At 47.0% G+C, this 12,251-nt stretch overlaps 1 protein-coding gene across 1 annotated transcript in view; it reads left to right on the top strand.

The window, feature by feature from the left end:
• The window catches only part of Bicral (BICRA like chromatin remodeling complex associated protein), a 70,849-nt gene that overhangs the window by 4,764 nt on the left and 53,834 nt on the right, over positions 1 to 12,251 (top strand). Inside the window, exon 2 of the mRNA XM_048347758.1 lies at positions 11,869 to 12,150. The gene's annotated coding sequence lies outside the window, so the exon portion shown is untranslated. The remainder of the gene's footprint in view (positions 1 to 11,868; positions 12,151 to 12,251) is intronic.

The raw sequence follows: 12,251 nt of genomic DNA, 5'->3' as shown, positions 1-12,251 counted from the left end.
GCATTGTATCCTGGCAGGCTGGGATTTTTTTTTTTTCTGTTTGTCTTAAGAGCTTAACTCCTTTAAAGTAACCAAAACTTCAGCTCTGTCTGGAGAGGACGAGTGTGCAAGTGAAAGGGAAGCTTGAGTGGGATGCAAAGAGGGGCGAAAGCATCCTTTCTGGAAGGCTGGAGCCGCTTCCCCAGCCTCCGCTGGGCCGCTGGCTCTGTCTCCCGGGCCGCGCAGCTCTGCCATGTGCTTTCTGTTTTGTGCTGGTAGTAGGGCTTGAACTCAGGGCCCTTCAACTCACACACCTTTTTCCCTCAAGGCTGGCTAAGTTTTGTAGAAGAGACTCATTGCTTGCCCCCTGTGGACATCTCCGTGAGCCTCCTGCTGCCTGCGGTGAGGGGAGCATTTCACCCCCAAGATCCAAGGAACATTTGTTATTTCCTGGGGGTGGTCCTGGGGTTTGACCTCCAGGCTTTACACCAGCTATGCAAGCATTCTACCATTGGAGCCTCCCCCATTCCCTCTTGCTTTTCAGATCACATTTCTGTGCTGGGACAGCATCAGATCATAGATCCTCCCACCTCTGCCTCCTGAGTAGCTGTGATTACAGGCAGGAGCTGTTGTGCTCGCCTTCCGGCCTTCAGGGGCCATTCCTTAGTGCCATCCCTGCTGGCTGGACCGAGGCCGCAGCAGCTCCTGCTGTTGGCTGCTCCACTGTAGCAGGTGCCTCCAGATAAGTTAGAGCTAGTAAATGCTCACTTAACGTGTTGGTGCAAGATGCTGTAGTTAGCCCTGTGGAGGAAGTGGGAGCAGAAGCGTACAGATACAGTATGGGCCTTGTCTCTGAGAGGCTCAAAACGCAGGGAGAGTCGTGGAGACATGGCTCAGTGGTTCGTGAGCACAGGCAGCAGGCATTGTGTTATCAGGGAGGAAGGAGGATCAGTGGGAGTCCAGCGAGGGGAATGAAGGAGGGAGAGGAGCAGGCAGGGGAGAGGACAGAGCAAGGGTGCCGGTGTGTGAGGAGTAGGAGCGGAGCTGGGCAGGCGTGGGTGGCATGTGGTCAACTTGGCAGAATGCCCAAGGCAAGAGCCGGCGTGGCCCGGAGGGGCTGGGGTCTGCAGGTATCCTAGAGGCCCTGGGAATCTATCGTGTGTGTGTGTGTGTGTGTGTGTGTGTGTGTGTGTGTGTGTGTGTGTGTGTGTGTACGTACGTACGTACGTACATGCCAGAACTGGGAGTTTAGAGCCTCAGGCTGGCTTCAAACTGAAACCCTCAGATCTCAGCCTCCTGAGTAGCCAAGATTACAGGCGTGAGCCCCTGACTCCCGGCTCATCAGGTTTTGAGCTGGAAGGAGGCATCTGATTTGTGTTCAGGACAAGAAGGTGGAGAGAATTGATTGGAGTGGGGGCAGAGCCCTTGAGAGATGATTGCTATGGTTCATTGGGTAAATGACAGGGCTGTCGACCCAGGGCGGTGAAAATGAAATGGAGGTTATTCTAGAATGATTTGTATTCTCAGGCCAATCTGTGAATTTATAATGGGCACGAACTTTACCCAGCCACTAAACGAGCTGGCTAGAACACAACTTTTTAAAACTCAAGTGCATTAATAATCAAAGGATTACTGCCTTGAAAGTACAGTGAAGGCCCAGAGAATTAGATGGTCTGCATCTACAGCAGACTCTAGGAAAATAAAGGTGGTTTCCTGTGTGTGAGCTGCGACTCCTGGCAGCCTGGGCCTTGGCCACCGGGGACCTGCTCCCCTGGGCAGCTCTGGGTGAACGTTGGCTGGCATGTTCCGGTTATAGGAAAAGGCTCACTTGAAGCGGAGCCAGTGAAATAAGGACTGTTGAGAAGGAGAGGGAGTCATTTACAAGCCTGGAATCCCAGCACGGAGAGGCTGAGGCAGGAAGGAGGGTCTTGAGTTCAAGGCCAGCTTGGGATGGATGGCTAGATAGACAGATATAGTAAGATCCCATCTTTGTTTCTTTAAAAAAGAAAATGAGAGGAGGGAGGAAGATCTTTCAATCTCAGAGACGGGACCAGGCTTCAGAGGAAGTAGATTTTCACACACACACACACAGGAGGAGAAGGGAGGAATATAGCTGGGTATATGTAGTACACAGGCTGCCTAGCGTGACTGACGCCCTGAATTCCAAACTAAGTACTATAAGAAAATACAACAAAACCCCAAAATCGTATTGTGACCAGCTCTGTGGCGGTAGTGGCCCATAAAGCCCCTCATCACCTACCTGATCAAAGTCCCCTACCTAAGACATCTGGGTCTAGAGACCCACATCCCCAGAAAGGGTCACCACCCCCACTGAGCCTGGGTTCATTGCTGTTCTTCATGTTGGTCCCTCTGGCTTCCTTGACTTTTTCTTCCTTTTTCTTTTGGTTCCAGTACAGGGACTTGAACTTAGTGTACCTCATGCTCTTACCTGGCTATTTTGCACAAGGCTGGCATTCTACCACTTAAGCCACAGCTTCACTTCTGACTTAATTAGACAGAGTCTCACTGGCTTTTCTGCCCCAGCCAGCTTAGAACCGTGATCCTCAGCTCTCAGCCTCCTGAGTAGCTAGGATTATGGGTGTGAGCCTCCGGCGCTGGGCTCTTTTCCTGCCTAGTGAGAAGTGAAACTTTAGGCTCTGGAGTAGAAGCTTCTGTGTTCCCCTGCCCAGTGAGAACGAGGTGGAGGTGGCCCTTTCTGAAGTGGTAAGGAAGCAGGGTGTGTGTGAGTTAAAAAAAAATAAAAAGTAATAGTTGCTTCTGAGTAAGGGAGAGACATGGCCACATTTGCTCTGTTTGGCAAGTTAGCACCCTGATGAAATATTTTCTGGTTGGTTTTACCTGTCTATAGTTCTTATTTTGAAGGGATGGAAGAATTTGTGCCTTGGTGAAACTACTGCACTACAGTGACTTTTTCAAATTGATGCTAACTTCAGGGTTGAAATAATTGCCAGGCCTAGCCCTGGGGATTTGCCAATAGATTATGCCATGAACATGAGCCAAAGCAATGAAAGTATTCCTTCTTTGATAGTCTCACTTCTGCATTTGTCAACAGCTGTGCAAACAGCCAGAAGATGCGCTGACTTGGCAGCGGTGTACGCAGACCTCGGGGAGGGGGGCAAGGTATACACAGACATGAACAGATAGATCCCTTACTATAGAGTGCAAGAGATGGGGAGAAACCAGGAGCCATTGGTTCACACTTGTAATCCTAAGTACACAGGAGGCTGAAATCACTGTTAGAGTCTAGCCCAAGTAGGAAAGTCTATACAATAGTTATCTCCAATTAAACAGTGCCAAACTGGAAGTGGAAGTATAGCTTAAGTGGCAGAGGATCAGCCTTGAATAGTTAAAGCCAAGGGAAAACTCAAGGCCCTGAGCTTAATTAAGCCCAGTACCTGTGTGTGTGTGTTTGTCGGTCGGTCATGAGGCTTGAACTTGGGGCCTGGACGCTGTCCCTGAGCTCTATTGTTCAAGGCTAGCACACTACCACTTTGAGCCACGTCACCACTTCCAGTTTTCTGGTAGTTAATTGGAGATAAGAGTGTCATGGACTTTCTGGTCCAGGCTGGCTTTGAACCTCCATCCTCAGATCTCAGCCTCCTGAGTAGCTAGGATTACAGGCGTGAGCCACTAGGGCCCAGCTTATTTCCTTGCTTTATTTGCAACCTCATGCTCTGCCACTGACCTCCATTCTAGCCAGGGAATCTGTATTTGTGTATGTGGCTATTGTGGCTTAGACTCAAGGCTAGCACTCTACCACTTGAACCACTTCTTGCTTTTTTGGTGTTTAACTGGAGATAAGAGTCTCATAGACTTTCCTGCCTGGGCTGGCTTCAGACCACAATCCTCCGATCTCAGCCTCCTGACTAGCTAGGGTGACAGGCGTGAGGTGGACATCTGGGTTTTTACTAAGTTTCCCATGCTGGGAGGTCCTAATGAGAGCATCATGCTTTGGGATTTAGAGAGGGGATTTCTGTAGTTGCTTAGGTAGAAGATTGATGGGAGGCTGAGCAAGCGTGGAGGGAACCGCAGGTAGGTAGAGAAAGGGACTGGCATCTAGGGAGAATTTTTGAGGTAGGTTCTATGATTTGAGGCAGAGAAAACATTGAGGAATAGTAGCCAATCCTGAAATACCCAGTGGGGCCGGTGGTTGAGGGTAAAGGTATGTGTTACAAATATAGAGACTAGAGAAAAAGAGCAAATCAGAGATCATAACTTGAGTTTTGGGACCTTCCTGCGGATAGACAGGAAAACTCATCAGTCTTTCACTAGGCTTATGTGAAGGATTCCTCTACAACACCCCTGTCTTTTGCTCTGTTACTCTCTGAACAAGCTTGACTGTCTTGGACCTGACTCAGGTAGTTTAACTCACAAGGGACTGACTGATAAATCCACCTAACCAGTAGGTGCTTGATATGAATCAGAGTGGGGGATGCATATTAACATTTTGAAATATAAGAGTGTTTGTACCTTTGCAATGTTTGATGCCTAGGAACTGCAAATAGGGATGTGAACATCTAGCAGACAAAGTATTGATCATCTACAGAGGCATTTCATGTGGGCCTCCTGGTTGGGTTTTTTCCCCCATTCGAATAAGAATGTGGCTTTTTCTGGGGATCAGTACCTCGTGATAATAATTCTGGCTACTCAGGCTAGAATCCACGGGATCGCACTTCAGAAACAGTCTGACCAGAAAAGTCCACAAGACTCCATCTCTGTTAATCAGCAGAAAACAGGGCTGAAGAACTGGAGGCTTGGCTCAAATGATAGAGCCCCAGCTGTGAGGGAAAAAGCATGAGGCTCTTGAGTTCAAGCCTTACTACTGGCACACAGAAAAAGAACGTGGCTTTCTAATGATCAGAGTACTCATGGCAGTTACATAGAGTGTCCCACCGTCTCTGGATTTTTTTTATTTTTCAGTGCAGTGAATGTATCTTGGAGCCTGCTTAATACCTTGGTATTTCCTTGCCTTTGTCTTGCATATATAAGTCATCACTTAGAGTGGTTCCTTCTTCAGATATTAGCTCTTAATTGTTTTGTTTACAGAAAGGACACCCACATTTATTAAGCAAGCCCTTTTCATGGGTATCCTGTTTTTGAGATAGAGAGAGAGAGTGTGTGTGTGTTTGTTTGTATTCAAGGCGAGGGCACTGTCCCGTAGCTTTTTTATTCAGGTCTGGCACTCTTTTACTTGTGTCACAACTCCACTTCTGGCTTTTTGTTTGTTAACTGGAGATAAGAATCTCACAAGTGTTGCCTACATGGGCTGGCTTTGAACTGTGATCCTCAGAGCCACCAGCACCTATAGGTGATGGACTTTCTTTTTTATTTTTATTTTTGTTGGGCCTGGACCCTGTCCCTGAGCTTTTTTCTTTTTTCTTTCCCCCCCCCCCCCCCAAGGCTAACACTCTACCACTTGGAGCCACAAGCTCTAATTCTGGTTTTCTGGGGGTTAATTGGAGATAAGACTCTCATCGACTTTCCTGCCCAGGCTGGCTTTGAACCTAGATCTTCAGATCTCAGCCTCCTGGGTAGGATTACAGGCGTGAGGCACCGGTGCCCTTCAGAGGTGGACTTTCTTATGAGGTCTACTGATGTGACCGACCCCATTCTGCTCCCTCTGCGGAAGGAGTGCCCTGGCTAAGGAGGTAAGGTAACTGGGACCCAGGAGCTGGAGACAAAGCAGCCCGGCCACCCTGGCCCCCCCCCTCACCTGCCTGCCACTCCCCCTCCCCCTCTCCTCCCTGCGAGACTGGCTGGGTGTGTAAGACAGGAAGCCAGTGGGAGTTGGAAGGTTTTTTTTAATGGCTCCGCTGTGTTGTATTACCTCCTTATCCATGTAGTGGAAGCTTGTAGGAGTTGAGATTAAAAAAAAAAAAAATCTGTCAAGGAAAATAGCCAGCTTGAAATATGTCAAGACTAGAATAGCCTTAGTCTTACAATGATGAGTTAAGGCATTTATAGTCAGATGTCAAACAGAATAATAATGTAGGCATGATATTGAAACATTTGTAATCCAGTACATTATTTATCAGTGCTTTGAAAACAATTGCTTTTTTTTCGGGGAAGGATGCTGGTGAGTGAGCCCAGAGTTCAAGCTCTCTACATCGTGTGTGTGTGTGTGTCTGTCTGTCCGGCTGTCCTGGGGCTTGAACTCAGGGTTTGGGCACGGTCTCTGAGCATTTTTGTTCAAGGCTACCACTGTGTCACTTGAGCCACAGCTCTACTCTGGGCTTTGGAAGTTTAATTAGAGATAAAGAGTCTCACTGCTTTTTTCCTTGCCCAGGCTGGCTTCGAATTGCAATTCTCAGGTCTGGGTTACAGGCATGCCCCACTGGTACTAGCTCCATATTACTTTCTTTTTTCTCCCAGTCGTGGGGCTTGAACTCCGGGCCTGAGCACTGTCCCTGGCTTCTTTTTGCTCAAGGCTAGCACTCTACTATTTGAGCCACAGCGCCACTTCCGGCTTTTTTTGTGTATGTGGTGCTGAGGAATCGAACCCAGGGCTTCATGCATGCTCAGCAAGCACGCTACAGTTAAGCCACATTCCCAGACCCCACATTACTTTTAATAACAATATTACAACAGTAACACAACTAGGTTTTTAATATCTGCCGTATGCCAGCACTAACAGCAAGGTTTTGTATATTACTATGCCATCTCCATTTTACAGTTACAGAAACTGAGGTAAGAGAAAGTTAAAAAGTAGGACAAAGGCTGGGAATGTGGCTTAACGGGAGAGTGCTTGCCTAGCAGGCATGAAGCCCTGGGTTCGATTCCTCAGCACCACATATACAGAAAAAACCAGAAGTGGCGCTGTGGCTCAAGTGGCAGAGTGCTAGCCTTGACTAAAAAGAAGCCAGGGACAGTGCCCAGGCCCCGAGTTCAAGCCCCAGGACTGGCCAAAAAAAAAAAAAAAGTAGCACAAGCTGCGCACCCATGGTTCACACCTGCCATCCCAGCTTCTCAAGAGACTGCAGTGAGGACCAAGGTTTGAAGCCAGCCCAGGCAGAAAAGTCCATGAGAATGTTCTCTCCCATTAACCAGCAAAGAGCCTAAAGTGGCTCCGTGGTACAATGCCAGCCCTGAGTGAAAAAGCCAAGCAAGAGCCTGAGGCCCTGAGTTCAAGCCACACTGTCCGCACAAGAAGGAAGGAAGGGGGGCCAGAGGGAACGAAAAAGGCCAAGATTACATGACCAGTATACTAGGACCCAGCAGAGCTTGGGACGCCCCCAAGGAGAAGAGGAGCGAGTGAGTGGAGCATCTGAGAGCACATGTTGGGGCTCGGTGGTACCTCAGAGGTAGCCATGAGAAAACAAACGGGGGGGGGTGCTGTGGATGGGATCACGAGGCTGTGGGTCCCTGTGGCCTGGGGAGAATTACTCTAGACGGGGCTGCTTGCAGTTCTGTATCCTGAAAGCATCGATTGTGGACTAACTCCATGGGGAGGGCGCTGCTTAGAGCCTCTCCAGCGTGGAGACATTGATGGGTGTCCCCGGAGGAGCTTCCTGTCCCTGGGGAGGAGGAGAGCACTCTCAGGGGGCTCACAGGATGTGAGGTGGATCGCCCGCCTAGGCTGCCGGCTCCACGCTCAGCTCATTATGTAGCAGGGACCCTGCTAAGCGTCTCACACACACAACTTCCTGTATTCTTAAAATAAGGCTTCGAGGTGGCTCCCAGGTGTCTCTGTGTGTTACTGAATGAGGAAGTTGAGGCAGTGAAGGGTGACAGGACCTGCCCCAAACCTGCTGAGTGACAAGGTGTGATGAGAAGCCCCTCACATGGATGGTAGAGCCAGGACTCAGAAGCCCCAGATCCTCGGTGCCTCTAGAGGTGCGGTGAAGGTATGCTTTGATGTGGCCTGTGCAGTCTTCAGGTTGTTATTTCACCAACACTCTGCAAAACATGCACTGGCGCATCTGCTGTGCTGTGGACAGCGGTGGTGTGCAGTGCGCATACGACGGCCTCATTACCAGGACTTGCCTCTCTCTCCCCCTTTCTCATGTATTTGTTTATTCATTCATGTCAGTCACGGGGCTTGGATTCAGGGTCTGTACACCGTTGCTTAGCTTTTTTGCTCAAGGCTGGCGTTCTACACTTGTGCCACAGTTCCGCTTCTGGTTTTCTGGTGGTTAATTGGGAGATGAGAGTCGCAGGGACTTTCCTGCTTGGCGTGGCTTTGAACTTCGATTCTCAGATCTCAGTCTGCTGAGTAGCCAGGATTGTAGGTGTGAGCCTCGGCTGTCCAGCATCGCTTTGCGTTCTCTCCTGAGAGGGGCCAACCAAACAAGAGGACTATTTGAAGGGCTAGGAATTTTTTTTAATTCTTTTTTTTTTTTTTTTTTTTTTTTTTGGCCAGTCCTGGTCCTTGGACTCAGGGCCTGAGCACTGTCCCTGGCTTCTTTTTGCTCAAGGCTAGCACTCTGCCACTTGAGCCATAGCGCCACTTCTGGCCGTTTTCTACGTATGTGGTGCTGGGGAATTGAACCCAGGGCTTCATGTATTCAAGGCAAGTGCTTGCCACTGGTCATATTCCCAGCCCCAGTGCTAGGAATTTAATCTAGTCCTAGACCCTAACACCTGCTAGCCTAATGCTCCACTATTGAACTAACTCCTCCAACCCAAATGCATTTTTGTTGTTGTTGCCAGTCCTGGGGCTTGGACTCAGGGCCTGAGCACTGTCCCTGGCTTCTTTTTGCTCAAGGCTAGCACTCTACCACTTTAGCCACAGTGCCACTGAGGAATTGAACCCAAGGCTTCATGTATATGAGGCACGCATTCTACCTACTAGGCCATATTCCCAGCCCTGCATTTTTGTCTTACAGATATTAATTAGGCCTGTTTATTTGTAGCTAGACACATGCTAGAGCATTTTGATTATGCTGACATTCTCATTCTCCTTTTTTTGATGACTTTCTTGATCACATACATTGGAGTGTATTGTATATATAAAATAACAATGTATATTATACATACACTATATATACAGTATTGAATATTATGTATAAGTTGTATACAACTACAATTAACATCATTTGCATACAGTGAAGCTATTTTAAGAACTTTCCTCTTAAGTAAGTTTCCTAATCATATTCTGCTTCCCAACCCCTATTTATTTATTTTTGCCAGTCCTGGGGCTTGAACTCAGGGCCTGGGCATTGTCCCTGAGCTTCTTTTGCTCAAGGCTAGCACTCTACCACCTGAGCCACAGCGCCACTTCCAACTTTTTCTGTCTATATGGTAATGTGGTAATGAAGAATCGAACCCAGCACTTCATGCATGCTAGGCAAGCACTCTACCACTAAACCATATTCCCAGCCCCCAAACCCTATTTAAAAGTTTTAAATTTCCCACACACAAAAGCATCTGCTTTTTTTTTTTTAATATGAAGTGTTATCATCATTCAGGGAAAATGTAAAATGCTGGTCTTCTTTTGCCATGTTGTGAAATGATTACAGTTTCGGAGGTGTCTTGGGAATCATGTCTTCCTATGGCTGCTGTCCCAGCGCTTTGCAAACCCCTCCCTCAGATTTAAAATTAGATTTGATAACTGGCATTCTCAAAGTGCGTCTTGACCAGCTGGTCAGAGGCTATCCCCTCTCCCCGTGCGATGCCCCACTGCTGGACTTTGATGTTTACTTTGAGGCTGAAGGACTGCTTGTTCGCAAGATCCTTTTCAGGCCGGACTAAGGGTGAGTTTGGGAATCAACCAGACTTGAATTCTCACAGTTAACGCTAATAATGCAACCTTTTTCTTGAGGTTGAACGAAGGCTCCTGTGGTAATACAAATAGGTAGCATAAGCCATGTGGCACTTAGTAGGCTCTCAGTAAGAGCACCAGGTAGGGAGCTCTTCATTTGGGCATTCTTTAGGAAGATCACCGTGTCTTGGGACTCTATAAGTTCAGATTTGTTAAGTTATTGCTTTTAAAAAATTAATTTATTTTTGAATGGTAGATCATAATTGTATATGTTATAAGGTATGAAGTAGCTTCTATATACTCATGTATATATATTTAGATCTCTATCTATCTGTGTGTCTACCTATCCACACAGTTGTGTGATAGTGGCAGTGATAAAATTGGTATGCGGTAGGTCATCTTTAAAGTCAGGATTCTGGTTTCCTTGGGTTTTTGGCCAGCCTGGGAAGATAGCTTTCTGAAATCCATTAATATTTCACTGGCTATGTGGTGTAACAGCTGTATTACTTGCTTGGTGGGCCTTAATTGCAATGAATAATCCATGGCCTCTTTTGAAATGCAGTTCTTCAAAATGGGTGTTATAATTAAATTCTAGCCAATCCAGAGCCACTTTAAACCATGTTTAAAAGTTTTCCCAAGCCAATTAGAATACTGGTTGGTCTACCCATCCAGTGTGGAGAAATATGCTAATTTATGCAGAGATGGCTGTGGTAGGAAGGCCTGGGCTGAACTGGAAGCCTTCTGATGACTGAGTGGATTTGGAAGCCATTTAAAAAAAAAATACAAAGCATACTTTAGAAATAAGGATGGAGTAGCAGTTACCAAAACAAGATACATTATTGTTGTTGCTTTTTTAGAATATGTCTTCTGTTGAATAGGAGAACATTGTATGCCAGTCTTGACTTTTTTTTTGCCATACAGTTTAAAGTAAGCAAGATGATTCATAAGTATTTTTTGGTACTGGGGATTGAACCTAGGGAGTCACAGGCCATCTACACACTGAGCTACACCTCCAGCTCCACCAAAAAATATTTTTACTGCCTTATAAGGGGATATAGAAAAGAGACTAATTTAACTTTAAGTGCTAGATCTAGGAATTATTTTATTTAGGATGGACCAGATATCTGGGACTGGATTTCATAGTAATCGACATTACACCTGCAGCATAACATAATTTTAGAACATTATGGAGGCTTACATTTGTATTTCTTACACCTGAATTACATTGTTGTACAACTAACCTCTTACCCATATTTTATGTTTATTTGAACAAAAAGACAAACAAAACTCCCACTGTATTTTGTGGGCATTTGTAGCTACCAGACTGGAAAGAACCTCTCCTCCACTTGGGGCTATGATAATTAACATTTCTTTAAATGCTTAGGGTACTGGATGGTTTCTGGGGAAGTCTCAACAATTGGACATGTAAAGCAGGGGGTAATTATACTTGGGCCTAAGAGTGCTGGAAGGTTCTGTAGCTTTTTTCTTCCTTTCTTTTAGGTGGTGGTTATTTAATGCAAATTCCACAAATAAAAGCTACCTAAGCCCTAGTAGGTGGGGTTTGGGTGTTGTGAATGTGATTTATGAGTCTCCTCACCTTTATTTAGCATAGTGTTGTGTTTTTTTTTCTTTTCACATTGACATACCCTTTTCACAGATAAGGCTTATCTGCATTTAGGGAACCGGAAGGGGCATTTCAAAGCAAAGTTTGCTACCTTGCAAAGTTTGTCTACACCATCCATTTGTTAAATAACAGTTAAAAGCGGAAGACTTCATTTCTTTTAAAATATATGCAAAACAAAGCCTTTACTGCGGTTTGCTCCAACTATAATTCTAAACAAATATTATGTTTGTAACTCCCCCCCCTTCAAGTTAAAGCTGGTGTGTTTGTGTGTGCGCACGTGTGTGCCGGGAGAAATCAGCATGCATCTTGTAGATCTGAAAAAGGGGGGGGGGGGAGCCAAATAGACCCTGTTTGTTTGTTTGTTTTAAATCCGAATCCATTTCAAACTCACCAAGGACCCCAGAGGAAATAGGAATCCACGACCTTGGAGGTTGATCTATCTATCTATCTATATTTTTTTAATTTCTAATTAAAAAAATCCTAATGCCCCCCCTTCTTCTCCTTTTTTTTTTTTTTTTTTTTTTCTCCTCTCTTTTTCTGCCAGGCGAGAAGCGAAGTTTGGAGGTAGACGAGCAGGCGAGCGGTGCGCCCGGGCGCGGAGCATGCAGGCCGGGCGGGCGCGGGGAGCGGGCGCCCGCCGCCCGGCGCGGGGGTGAGCGAGAGAGAGAGAGAGCGGAGCGCGTGTGGCCGGCGCCGCTCGGCCGGGAGCGCCCGCGCCCGCGCCCCGCGCCCCGCGCCCCGCGCCCGCCGCCGCCGCCGCCGCCGCCGCCGCCCCTGGTGCGATGGCGCAGAAACCCCGTTGACAAGGCACTGCTTTTTCATGACGGTGAGTTTCCCTTTGAGTGTATTATAATTTTGTGATAAAAATTTCAAGGAGAAAAACACACACACGCGCGCACACACACAGGCACACACGCACACACGCAC

Source organism: Perognathus longimembris, chromosome 6, assembly GCF_023159225.1.
Source record: "Perognathus longimembris pacificus isolate PPM17 chromosome 6, ASM2315922v1, whole genome shotgun sequence".
NCBI classification, from domain to species: domain Eukaryota; kingdom Metazoa; phylum Chordata; class Mammalia; order Rodentia; family Heteromyidae; genus Perognathus; species Perognathus longimembris.
Note: the sequence above shows the minus strand (reverse complement) of the source record. Positions and strands in the feature narration are given on the sequence as shown.